The 14,131-nt window shown below is 33.3% G+C and overlaps 1 protein-coding gene across 3 annotated transcripts in view; it reads right to left on the bottom strand.

Annotated features, from left to right (window-relative positions):
• Positions 1-14,131, bottom strand: part of LOC116339415 (potassium channel subfamily T member 2) — a 174,927-nt gene that overhangs the window by 97,501 nt on the left and 63,295 nt on the right. The window contains exon 2 of one of the 3 annotated variants that reach the window (XM_031765292.1): positions 6,084-7,091. The exons of the other annotated variants lie outside the window; for them this stretch is intronic. The gene's annotated coding sequence lies outside the window, so the exon portion shown is untranslated. The remainder of the gene's footprint in view (positions 1-6,083; positions 7,092-14,131) is intronic. 3 annotated transcript variants of the gene reach the window in all.

Here is a 14,131-nt window from a genome sequence, read left to right as displayed (position 1 = left end):
AAACTCTTTTTAAACCGATAGCCAGAGAAAACGAATCGAATTAAAAGTAAATTAAAAATTATTCCGTCCAGAATTAACACTTGTCATTCTAGTGTGCAGTACGTGCTTGCAAGACTTGAGCGCACACAACAATGAATGATGATAATGACAATGACGACAGTCACACCAAATGAAATAAGCAAGTTCCATATCAAAATAGTGCAACTACTGACAACTCCACCAACCAATTGTCATAAAAATGGAAAAGCGAAAAGAAGAGGGGTAGAAAAAAACAACAAGTAATCTTCGTATCACCAGTCCCTTAAGTCAATGATTATGCTGTGTATGGTGTATTCACTAACCAAAATCTATTTAACTTATAAATTAGTGTTATGCAAGTTTCAGTGAATCAACTACTGAGAGCTACTCCACATTTTTATCTCTTTCTTCCTCTCTCTCTCTCTCTCTCTCTCTCTCTCTCTCTTTCTATCTCTTTTTCATGCCGTATTTATAACAGAAAGAACATTGCAGCATCGACAAAAAAGGGAGTTGATATCTAGATACGTGTAGAGAAAATAAACATACCGTTCCAACTATAATAATTTTATTCGATGTTCGTGCCATTTTATTTGACATTCACCGGTCGTTATTAGTTTCTTTTTTGTTATCGTTGTATTTCTTACAATACAAGTTTCAATGTGTTTTCAAATTTCATTTTTCCGAAACGATTCTAAATTTAGAAGTACAACAAACTACACATTAAATACTCCAGACCAATTGCACTGGGTTGCTGCAAAACACGTATCACTGGCGCCCTCACTGTATTGCATAGTGAAGTAACTCAATAGTACGTGTGTGAAATGTGAAGATTTTTTCTCGCACGAACTAGATGGCGCTAATAACTAAGTGTCTTTGCAGCAATGGTGTGACCAATTGCAATGTATAATGAGTGAGCAGCTGAAAAGTACATAAGATTGACAAAGCAAAAAGCACATACTCAGAGAGAGAGAGAAAATAACGTGGATAAATATAGATGAAATGGTCAAATATAACAGTTCTCTGCATTGGAATTGTAAACCTATTGTATCCCAGCTCTTATCAGATCCAACAGAAGTGCAGCAGCAGCATTCAACCTCATCAAGAAAAAGATATCAACATCAAAAGTGAGAGCGAAAGCCATAAAAAGTGTGTGTGTGAAAGAAAAATCGTGTTAAGAGTGAAAAAAAAAATCCATTTCTCAAGTTAAGTCTTTTGAGATGAAAATCGCCTTTGCACAAGAATGAAAGGGACAAATTTTTTGTGTTGCTACTGAAAAGAAAAATGTTAAATGTAAACACTAAAAACTTCATAAAGGAAAATAATTTAAAGTTTAAATGATTGCATTTCAGTCAAAACGAGGAAAGAAAGAACGCACACACACACACTGACGGAAGGAGCAAAAAAACACATCAAATCATCTGATGGCAATCTTTTGTCTAAGTTTTGTTGAAAAGAGTTTTAGATTTTGTGTGAAAAGAAAATTGCATCCGTATACTGCCAAATATATAGACGTAGATCTGCATACATGTATATCCTTTGGATGAATTAATTAAAAGCCAACCGTTTGGACGATATTTAATCAAAATTCTCGACTGAAGCGAAGAAGTTTGATTGATTTTTGAAAACTTTGAATGAATTTTCTGTGAAGGTATATTACATTCAAATTTTAAAGCATACCGTCGTTGGGCTCGTCCCAATATGAAGTTTTGAAGTAGGCGAAAAAAAAGGCGTTTGCTTGCACAGAAAGTAGATAAAATCTTGTTGGAATATTTATGATGAAATAATTTGGGTGTATGTTGTAGATAGTTTGAAACGTTCAAAATGTCCCACTCAATCGGTTCACAAAATACTCTATATTGATTTTATCGGTACTTGAGACAGGTGAAAAAGTAATGTTAGTTGTGTTTTTGTTTATTTTCCATCACATGATTTTGTTTGACTTTTACCCGACCGTAACAAACAAACTACAACAATAAAAACAGGAACCATTACATTTCAATACCGTTATCATACGACAATGAAAATGCATACATTTACTTATTAGGAAATCGAAATGCGTCACATTTACTTAATCCATCACAATATAGTAAATTGAGTGACAGACGCGTACACAAGCCACAATGAAATAAAATTAAAATAAATTCGCACATTGTCTTCGGTGGATGTATGAAGTGGAGGAGAGAGAGGGAGAGCGAGAAGAGTTGAGAAGTGCTGAATACACAAGACTGAAAGCCAATATATGATGGTGAATTAATTGTATTTTAGTATTGAATATAATTCAATTACTGCCTAATCCACAACTTATTTAACTTCGGTAATGGGAGGCCAGCACAATAAAGCGAATTCAATGCTCATGTTCATTCGAGTGACCGGTTTGAGTTTTTGTCGCAAATCGAGAAACTGGGCGAAACACTCGAACTCTGAAAAGATAACTGAAAAGAGAACGACCGGATTGTGGAGAGTGTGATATAAGACCAGTGAGCGGATGCTGTAACAATTATTAAGCCCAACTTACTTGAGCAACGTGTCTCAGTTCATTCAGTTTGAATTGGTAATATGGCGGAAATCGAACGATAGACGTACCAAAGAAAATATCTCAATAATTTGCCACACTAAAATTAACTTAACGAAGTAAATAAATTTCATTTGTCAAGTTTATTTTCGTTGAGTTCAATTTTCTACCAGCTGGTTCGATGATGGCTGGAAAAGTAAAGTGTCGTAATATAAATAGACATTTCAAAATGCCTTCCAGATCTATATTGATTTGATATTTTCTATCTCTCTAGAAGTGTGAAAAAAAATCCAATCACCTGAGTACTGTATTTCTTACGAAATTCATCCATTCTCAAGTTTGAAGCAGAAATCACAAATATTGCCATTAAATATACATAATGTACGGTATGTATGATTGTATGTGTTTATTCGGAAAAGTTTCGACTTATGAAAAGTGTTGGTTCATCACTATCATTGAAGAAAAAAAGAACCGTCGAAATATATACGGAGTTTGTGCACGATCCCACGTTAATAATATTAAACAAGTCAAATCCAATTTATGGCATTGAATTCACTTAATTTTAGTTCACATTGTGATTGTCATCGCTCATCATTCTATTATTATATGTGTATATTTTCGATTATATTGCGAGTGCAAGTGCACATACTTCAATTTCAACCGCGATTCAGTCTCTTCTCATTCATTTAAAATCGTTCATATTTGTCATTGAAATCGGTTGCGAATCGATTTTTGTACACTTTTTCTTCGCACGAATTCTACGTCGAAAAACCGAATAATAATTCATGGCGCATTATTGTATTTTGATGTAACGAAATTGCATTTTAATTCTAATACGAGTACAAGCGCAGCGTTTTATTTTTCAATATCTATCATTCGGTGTTCAGAAGTTCATATGTTAACCGATAATGCGTTCTTGAAGAACAGTACATTAAAATATCTTGCACGAACTGCGGTAAACGATGTGTGTGTGTATGTATTTATTGGTGAATGTGTGTCATATGTGCCGTACCATATAAAATCCTCGTATTTTTACATTTGTCATTATAATTCGATTTCGATTGCTTTTACGGTAGCACGATTCAGTCATTGTCAATTTTAGATGACAAAATCGCATTTTAAAGTGATGCAAAATTCATTTACACTACGGGAAAAAAGGCACCATTTGATTTTTACGACGAAGTAAAAAGTGTTTGTTATGCCGAAAATGAAGAATTGCTTTTAATCAAATTGCATAACTAGATTGGATGAAGCATTTTATCGTGTTTATGGTAGCGAAAAGTTGTGTTCATAGATTTTTTTTCCGAAACTAACACATTTTTATTTCCGTACACTCGGTTTATGATCGATGGAAAACAGCGAATTCCAATGAAACGAATACCGTGTGGGCTTGGGCCATTGTAAATTGTTTTAAATACGGATATGGGAGGTGAATGAGCATGAAAAGTGCATTAATTCGTGCAAAATTCACATAAATTGACATGTACCGCGTAAAATTTAAGCATTTTGTTTTTATTTGCAAAATTTTTCGCATTTCCACACGGTAATCATGATAGATTGGAAACATTGTCATTGTTGCAATGAAAGTAATAGCAGTAAATAGCCTTCCATTTTCCAAATAATGATTTTTCGAATTGTTTTAGAGTACAAATATCATCATGATAGAGCTTCATTGTCCTTAATAAATTTTTTCTTTCATGTTAAGTATTCGAAAAAACTTTCACACTTCTGCGGTTGAGTTGCTTTCGCGCATATTTGTGCGTTGCAGACAAACGAAAATATGCTGCGGTCGCGGTTTTTTGTCAAATTCATTTAATCATGATGTAAATTGATGAATAATTTACTTCGGTTAGTGTTGGTTACATACATATTGTGGTCATCGTACAAATTTATCTGAAAATGGTTCTTGCGAAAATACAACGTTGAACATTCGATGGCATTCATGCTCTGCCGTTCGATAATTGCGAATGTATTTTTTTCTGCTCGTTCAACTATAACAATAAACATAGTATAACATATGTTATAACGCAATACCAACTATAAAATTAAATGCAATTTAAAATTAATGTTTGTATGGTTGGCCCAATGAACAACACCGAACACACACTTTTGTTTGGTATCAACAAATACACCGTACACAGTACGTTGTTAGTTCGAATATTTAACCACAAAAATGTGTGTGTTTTCAAGTTGTTTAAATTGAAAATGTTACATAAAACGATGACCCAAAGTGGCATCACATCATTTGTTCGACAATATATACCCCCATTTCTAATTCCAATGCGGTTTATGTGAAACATTTATTCGAATTATGTTGGTAGATAATGTTCAGCAGATGCCATCAAGCAATTTGAACTCCGCCTGTTGAGCTTTTGCCAAATAAGGCGAATGTTAATTGTGGATGTTAAACATATAAACGAATTTGTTTCAATTTAAAGCGCAATTCATTGCCAATTTGTCTTTTGAAAGAAAATGAACAAGAATCGATTTAAAATAATTCAAATTGAAGAATCATCTTGTTCCAATTTCAATATAATAGGACAAAGTAAATTTTAGCGTTTTGAACATATATGCTATTCCAATGGTTGTCTATAGCATACTTGATATTTTCCTTTGTTTTAATGAGGTATCCATCCCATTAACATGATGACATCCATCATTTTGTTATGAAAATCAATCGAAGAAAAAACGTATTGACATATATAATTAAGAAGCGTGTAAAACTGACAACACATGTGCTACAAAGAATGTATGTGTGTGTCCCTTATACATTTTCATCGATTGCCATTGACCGACTTATTCTTTGTGACGATGTTTTTTTTTTTGGAGAATCGAACAATTCGACGTAGTCCCAACGAATTTTTCTTAACGAATTCATTTCTTATAGTCATGTTTTGTGATTGATTTTTTTTCAGTTTGTTTGTATTGGTTTTTCGATAATTTTAATCACACAAAGAAAAACGTCTCAAAGTTGTTGAGTTATACGTGAATAAGTTGCGTTGTTTGTATATATCTTTTGTGTGCGATGATATGGAGGGGATGTGTGTTGTTACCGCTTGTGCGGAGTGTTGAATGAAGATAATTCGGTAAGTAAACACAGTGGTTTTTTGGCTGATAGATTTGAGTTGAAATTTTGTCGTGTGTTTGCGATCACGATAAAATGACCGAAATCGATTTCACAGTTTGTTCAAACCGTACCAAATAAAAGCCATTGATGGAATTTATTTTACAATACACATACAGATATATATCAATCTCTACGAACGCATTGGATAAAAGCCGATCCTTCAATTCATTTCTTATTCTATTGATTTCGATGTTTCAAGCACACCATTTTGGTGATTTATATCATAAATGAACTCATTTAATATTACACGAACGAGAAAACAAGGAAATGAACACAATAATATAAAGAGAGTTTGAACAAAGAAATTATATGAATACAGTAAATAATTTACTGAAAAGAACTGTTTTGTGTGTTTTGGGGTGAAAGTGTGAATGTAGTTGAGGGAATAATTTAAATGTTGCATTGGTGGTGCATCAAATAACATACCTGAAGGTTGATGTTTGGCGGTGATTCCGTTTCAATTAAATCTACACACAATATTTTTCTCTCTCTTTCTCTCTCTCTCTCCCCGGTATGTATGTTCTCTGTTGTAATTAATTCCGTCTTCTTTCAAGTGTTTTATTTCTCTTTTGGATGCGATGGAACTTTATTTTACCGCTATTTATCTAATTTTCTGTTGTTATGCATCTATTTTCCAATGATTTGACTAAAAAATATTTTGGCTGGTTCTTGTTCGGCATTTATGCCGGTTTCTTTCAATTTATTAAATCGCAGTTTACATTATTTATAACTCGATTTTGTGTTTTGAAATGTCGTTCATCTAATTTGGTTGCATGGTAGGTGTTCTTGGTTTGGTTCGCATTATTGTTACTTAATTGACATACTTGATTTTTCGTGTTGTTTTAATTTTTGTTGTTTATTCGAGTTTTTCTTTATTTCCATATGGTTAATAATAAGCTCTTTGAAGTTCTTACGATTTTATTTAAATTTATTTGAGTTTCGTGAAACGTTTTTCTTTTATTATAAGTTAAAGTTTTGTCGATAAATGTATACAAAAATAATTCCTTTTATTTTCTTTTTTTTATTAATCTAAGTTTGGTTTATCTCATGATCGATTCATCATTTACGATATATATTTGTGTTTGGTCAAGTATCAGCGATGTCAATAAATTTTCGTGTGTGATACTCCCATAATACATATATTTATTAAATAGTTGATTGTTTCTTGTTGTTGTTGCTGTTTCTTCTACATTCATATATATATTTTGCTACGAAAGATGATGTGAAACTGGTTGTGGGAATGTATTTTTTGTTTGGTGTTCCTTTTTATGTTTTGTTATGTTCCGCATTATAAATCCATCCAATTCGTGTGTTTTCTGTTTATTTTCTCTAGTTTTTGGTCCGCTATGTATGTATGATTAAATATGGATTCATTGAAGAGGGAGTTCTTCTGTTATTTTTTTTTTTTGGTTATCAAAAGTCTCATAAGAATAGCTGGTTTTTGGGCAAGGAATAAACAAAAAGTGGATTTTCCGATTAGATAATAATCGACCGATTTAATCGATTCGAATGTGTTCACGAAAAATTAATGAACAATTTCAATGCACGAAATTCAAATCAATCGAAACCGTTTTTAGCCTTTAAGCCATTAAAACCCACATTGAAAACGGGGTAGCTTTGGTAACGATCAAAAAAAGGGAATAAGAATTCAAAGTAAAACCACGTAATTCGGAACGGAGAAAATAAATGTCAAGGTAACTCATTTCCTTAATGGTAAACTTATTATTTTATCCTAATAATGTTCTACACAGGTAAGCACACTGAACGCAACACACAACAACTTACAACATTTTCTTTCACTTTGATGTGTTTTGTTGTTTCTCTCGAAATTTGGTGGTCAAATATGTAATACGGTGTATCGTTTTTTGGTATATATCACAAAATGATTTAACAATATTCGAGTACATCAACGACACTTCAAATGGTTTTCAATTTGAAAAACGAACTCTTCGAATTGCTCATATAATCATTTAATTATTCACACAGAACTAATTATTAGGTACTAATGTTTATTTGAAACTGTTACACGCTAACACATTCTAGCTCATTCACTCTCTGATATCGACGGAGAAAATATATAACCGTTTGGTTGAAAGCAAACAAAAGCAGGTGCCCGAAATCGTCGGTGTAAACACTGCACACACACAGCCATATAAATCATTACAGATTCATCAAAATAACAAAACTAACTTTACGATGCATATAATGTGAAAGCGTCGGGCATTTTCAATTGAAATTTGCGTCAAGAAATGTGCAAAAATTCCATTTTCGAAATAGCGAAGCAGAAGCAGCAGTTACATTTAAGTAATGAATGGTTTTGGTTATTTATAGTATCATTTAAATAGTGAAGAACGCTTGAAAAGTGTGAATTCAAGCAATTTTTCAACTTTAAATCGCACCACAAAACGAAATAAAGAGAACAAATTCCATTTGAATCAATAGTGTTTGTGCAATGAATTGGATGAAAATGTGGATCACACCCGATTTTAGAATGCATTTCCGCTTGTAAATTAATTATTACACGTGTAGTTAACACAAATCAGTTATTATTTTAATTAAAGCATTTTAGCACGAATACATTAATCATTTTGCTTAAAATCATTAGAATTGTAAATTATAAACCGCATTGAAATGCAACGGAAGATACGCAAAACATGGTCATTGTGTGTTTGTGCTGTCATGCGCTCGAGTTTTATGCAAATGATTGCATCTATTGTGATGCATGAATGATTTGCTCAATCTCTCACAGAGATAGATGGAGAGAGAGAGAGGGAGAGAGCAAGATAGAGAAGCAGAGACACAATCAAGCGCTGATTAAGACGAGAGAAAAGATGTGATATTATTGTTTATGCGATGTACAAGACTCAATTAGTACATTCAATTAGAACGAGCTATTTAATTTTGAATTAAAAACATTTCATGACGAACGTTAAACACAGACTCACACTTTGGTTTGCCACAGACATTGTATTGAGATATTTTTCCGGCAGCTGTGCTATTTTAATGAGAGTAAAAGGAAGCCTTCAAATTTGAATGTTATTCACGTTCTCTCTCGTTCTTTCTTCATATCTCATTCTATACAGCATCTAAATTCAACGGTTCAGTTTGCTGTTAACGTCTTTGTATTAGACATGCTCAATCAGTGTCCAGTTTCAGTGCTTTGACTATACACTGGTTTTTTCTCTCTCTCTCTCTCTCCCTTCTTTTTCTACCATTTACTTCACTAAATTGTTTTGTAAACATTGGATTTTTCTAAAAATTTGTTGAAATTCAGGGTATTCTCGAAGCTTGAACATCTCGAACTATTTACAATCTGTGAACTATACTTCTTTAAACTTGATCTAATGAATGATTGACCGAATGTGTGTGCTTTGGTTGGGAAATGGTTCATATCAGAGGGACGCAGAAGATTGATTGTTTGATGAAGTTTGTGGTTTTTTTTGGGTACCTGCGCTCTACGTAGATAATCGATTAAGATCTTAATTAGTCTTGAATTTTACACAACGTTGCAAAAATATATCCGATTACAAAGACTAACCATTCGATCCAAACAATGGTCAATTCAATTTTTTTCTTCTGCATGCTCGGTAGAATTGGGGGTGTTCGATGTTTTGTCTGAAGCCGCAGTGAAATGTAGTAAAATACTGTGGGCTGTATTGGTCGCAAATACCCGAAACAAAATAAAATACCATATACATTGGATGTGACCTTGTTTTTCTAAACCACTTTAAAGCACACAATGTTCGACATTTGCATAGCAATGACGAACAAAACCGTAATGTGCGCACATATTGGAGTGAATTGAATTGATTTTATGTAGTGACCAATTTCCCGGAATTACCTATCTACAGCGTAGAATCGATGTACTAATTAAATGTTGTCGAATAATAGCTTCATTTTGCTCTTTACCCACACTATCATCCGTTGTGGGAAACTTTGCAAATACAGTTACTTAATGTGAAAACTAGAATGAAGTCGAAATTGCACGCAAAAATATTTACATGTATTGTCAAACATATGTACCTTGAAAGTTCATTAAAATGGTCGTACATTTTACAAGATAAATGGCATAATCATTACGATACATGCACAACGAAGCACTTATTGAAAACATTGGGCTTATCTCCATAATTATTCCGCACGAACGACGAACAAAGTAGCCATGTATCGGACGATGCGTAGGTATCTGATGTAGAGCATGAAGAGAATATGCGGCAACTAAACCGCATACTCATCACAAAACTTTCCGTATGATTTTCGCCTTTGTTGTCATAAAATATTAAAAATATCCCATGATGGTCTTCATTCACTTTTAATTTGTTTAGTTCATAGATTTGTTGTTCTTACAACACAGTTGTGGTTTTTGCCTATGCGCCACGTCTTTTACTGTATCTATTTCATTGAATATACGCACATATGGCTCATTTGTTGACGAGCCTTTGGATATGGGCTCTGGAATATGGTCATCTGATGCTTTATTTATACGTAAAGCTTCTGACCAGCAGTCCAAGGGATCAAATCAACCACATACAGAATGGGTTCGAAATTTCTCCACTGCTAATTGAGATTTTTTTTTTGGTATGATTACCTTTTTTAATTTTTTTCTAAAAAAATTCCGGAAAATCTCTAGAATTAACGCCGTTTTGCTAACCTCACAAGCAATGTTTGTACAATTGATTTAATCAGTTTGTTTCACGTCGTTGAGCTGGGCAAATTCCGGTTGGTGTTAAGTTTCAAAAAAATCAATTTCCGGCAAAAAATTTACCCAAAAATTGTACTCAACAAAATATGTGCAATTCAAATCCATTATGATCCACCCGCGTAACAATCAATTGAGAAAAGCGGCAACAGCGACTTTTTGCGATTCGCTTTTCTTGGAGGTGTCATACTTTTTGGTAAATAAAAACAAAAATACTTTCGTATATCTTTTATTTCAATTTTTCTGTGTATAGTGTTCTCAAGAGTATTCTGCGTGGTGTGGAGTCCACCCAGGGAAATTCGCCATACATTGGTTTTTGGGTGTAGACTAACTCCATTATTACGCAGTGCCCACAGATTTATTTACTTATCCAAAGATTATGTTTGGGGAGCATCTGTTCATGTCTGAATAAATGACTTTGTTTTTATCTCGGATTCAACGCTCTGGCACAGAAAAATTATTAATTTACTATCCTCAATTGGCTATAATTGCTGACTTGTTTCTCATCATATTTTCGCCTGCATAATCCAGCTTCAAAAGTTTCATTGAAAATCAATGTAAGAGAATGTAAACCACGTAATCTCAATGGAATCGCTATGAAATCAATTATTCTGCATTACATAAAAACAAAGGGATAAGGGCATGCTCGGATATGAAGCTCGGGAATGAAGCCGTTTAAGCCTGTGCCCACATTTTTAAATGGTAATAATGCAAAATTATGTTAAATGCAAGAGAATAACAAGTATTTTTTAAATCCAAAGCCAAGCTACTTTAATTGCCTTGGATAATTCCGAATTTAAACATAAAGATATTATGCTTAGTTATATCGAATGGATGTTGAAGAGAGAGAACGAAAGCCACTCGCTTTGCTTTGTTGCATTTAAGCGATATTATAATTTTTTGCCGTTTTCATTCATTTTCCTTTGTTTGATTAACGGAAAAGTTTGCGATATTTACCCATTTTGTTTTAAATCTATTCTGATGGTCAATTAATGGACCTTTTATGGCTTTTCTGTAGACAAAGAATTGCAGTCAATCGAATGAAAAAAAAATAATCAACAACAAACCCGCTCAAATCATTATCCGTGAATTGAAAATGCAGGCACAAAAGATAATGGAAATACATAAAAAGCTATATTCCCTAATCTGTACGCAAACATTTTTTTTTTTTTTTAAATTGAAGAGAAGTTTCTCGGCTTGAGCTTGCATTCAGATTTATCAATTTGCTTTTTAATGTCGAAATTATTTTATGAAATAGCATTCATTTGACTGTTAAAAACCAAATAGAATTTGAATGAGTGATGTTGATATCTACCATATCTTTCATATATCTTTTTCTCTCGAAATTTTAAACCGTCTTTTCTGTCGTCGCTTTAGCCTCCCACTTTCATTTGCAAATGTGCGAACGACGAATGTGTGTGTGTGTGTGGCTGATGTTCCATTTTCAATCTGTTTCTTTCAATTTCGATCTGTCTGCACGGAATGAGTCCGTGTTTTTGCTCGCATTTTTAGGCAAGTGAGCCTGTAAAACACTTTGATTTGAACAGTGAGTTACTGAATTCGTATGACAAATACAAATGAAGAATTGTGTTTTCGGTTTTACCAGTTTTTCACGCGTTCAATCCAACCAATTCCATTTCCATGATGGCTTAAATTGATAGACACACAAACAATGTGTTGTACGCTGTTTGTCATTCGTATATTATTTATTTGGTGCCCGCGTATCAAGTTGAAAACGCATTACTTTGATTATGTGCCATTTTTTTCGGTTAATTATTCAGAAGCCTAAATATTTAATTCCATTTGATGGATGCGGATGTGTTTAGTCTTGTATTTACGTTATCATTATCTTCATCATTGGATTTGCTCACGCCTATTTATATCTCGAGACTTGGTGAGCGCACAGTTTTCTTGTATTTTGTATTTTCTTGTAACTGTGTGTGTGACCTACCTGCTGTGCATTTCAATCCTATGATTTATTCAGATTACAATGGGAAAAAAGAAGACAGACACAACGTGGAAACGAATGGCATGAATTCCATGTATATTTTGGAGAGAAAGTGGTATAAGTTCCAAAAAAAGACATGTAAGAATGAAATTTTTGAACTGAGCGACTGGATCGCGGTATTTTAGTCGGCTAAAGAGTGCAACTTCAACAATGATTTGTTTTTTTTAAGTGTAGCATCTCTAATTTTTCAGCGGTAAATTTTTCATTTCGTTCACTTTTTCCCAGTCACTTGCCTTTTTTGATATGCAGCTATTCATGTGTACAATTTCAATCAAACATAACAGATTCCCAACACAATGAACTGCGTTAAGGTAAAAATGCCGTAAACATGCATAGATGAAGACAGAAACCATACGGTATTGTCATTTTGCATGTTCATATATCTAAACACATAGACAGTTTGCACATTGGGATTGAACAAACGAGCGACAGAGAGACAGAAAGAGAAAGAGCCGCTGAATGATTTAGCTATAAGCTTTCCACGGAGTGAATTGTGTGTATAACAAAGATTCCACGTGAAATGGTACCGTGAGATACACATGTTATGTGAAAATGGTTGAAAACCGATTTATTTTCGCTTTTCGTGTGATTTCGTCCGTTCTATTCATTTGCTCAAACATCAACAATGGAATGTTTATAAATTGTTTATGTTAGAAAAAAAATTGTGCACCGGCATCGGTCGCCATGATCTTCCCAAGCGAACCACTTTCAGTAAAAAATGATGGAATTTCTGATGAAAATGTCATTTAAGTAAGTATGAATTTTGGCCATTGTTGTGGTTGTACATTCACGGAACCGAAAGTTGACTTGATTCTTTCTCATAAAACTTAAGTACTTCGACAAATCTGTGCAATATATATTCATTCACAAGTGTTCAACATTTCAATCCATTGACATTATCAAATGTTCAACTGCGTAATTCACTTTTGGAAACATGGATTTATTCGTCGTTCAAAAAACGTTGACTCCGTTTGTCACACTTTCACATTTTCTAAATTGGACTTGCGATCGAGAATTTATCAATTTTATTTATATTTCGTGCAAAAGTTTTTTCCATAAATTTTCAATTAAAATTCACAAATGTCAATCGGTTTAGCATTCGATGCACACATTTAAATAGAAAAGACAATCGATGTGCACATTTTATGAAAAAATAGCACAAAGCAATTTAGAAACAGTCCAGTAGAAGAGCGTGTCTGTTTGATGAATGTGACACAAATAATGACAGTAAAAGTGTGTCTAACAAAATACTCGTCAACGACAGGCATACCTCTTTTTTCTACACTTCTACTTTGTATCCAACATGCTCTTAATCTCAACGGATTTTTATTTGCCCCAAGTCAATAACAAATGAATTTTTAAACGTTTCGCATTTGTCATCTATACATAAATACTCATGTAAATTTTCACTGTAGAATAAATAGGCGGTTCTGAATCGAATCGATTTCTGTGTTGAAATAATTCGATCACACGATGTTGATCAAATAAACGGCAAACATTTCAAAAATAATTTATTTTGTTGCCACGTGATAAAATAAGTGAAAAAAAAAAAAACGAGAAGTGAAATCAGCGATGCGTTGAAATTGCATAATGTTGAAAGAATTCTCTAAATTTCATTTTATTTTTATTGGTTTGCTAAGGTTGGAGGCTCAAGGTGAAGAGGCGGTGGTAATCCCAACATTTTTTCAAATTTTTTTGGGTAATTTGATTTTCAAAAAATGAATGACCAAAAAAGTCCGACCTCACAGAAAATTGAAATAATTTTAC

Source organism: Contarinia nasturtii, unplaced genomic scaffold, assembly GCF_009176525.2.
Source record: "Contarinia nasturtii isolate CC-2019 unplaced genomic scaffold, AAFC_CNas_1.1 Cnas_scaffold_129, whole genome shotgun sequence".
NCBI lineage: Eukaryota > Metazoa > Arthropoda > Insecta > Diptera > Cecidomyiidae > Contarinia > Contarinia nasturtii.
This window is presented reverse-complemented; position numbering and strand designations above follow the sequence as displayed.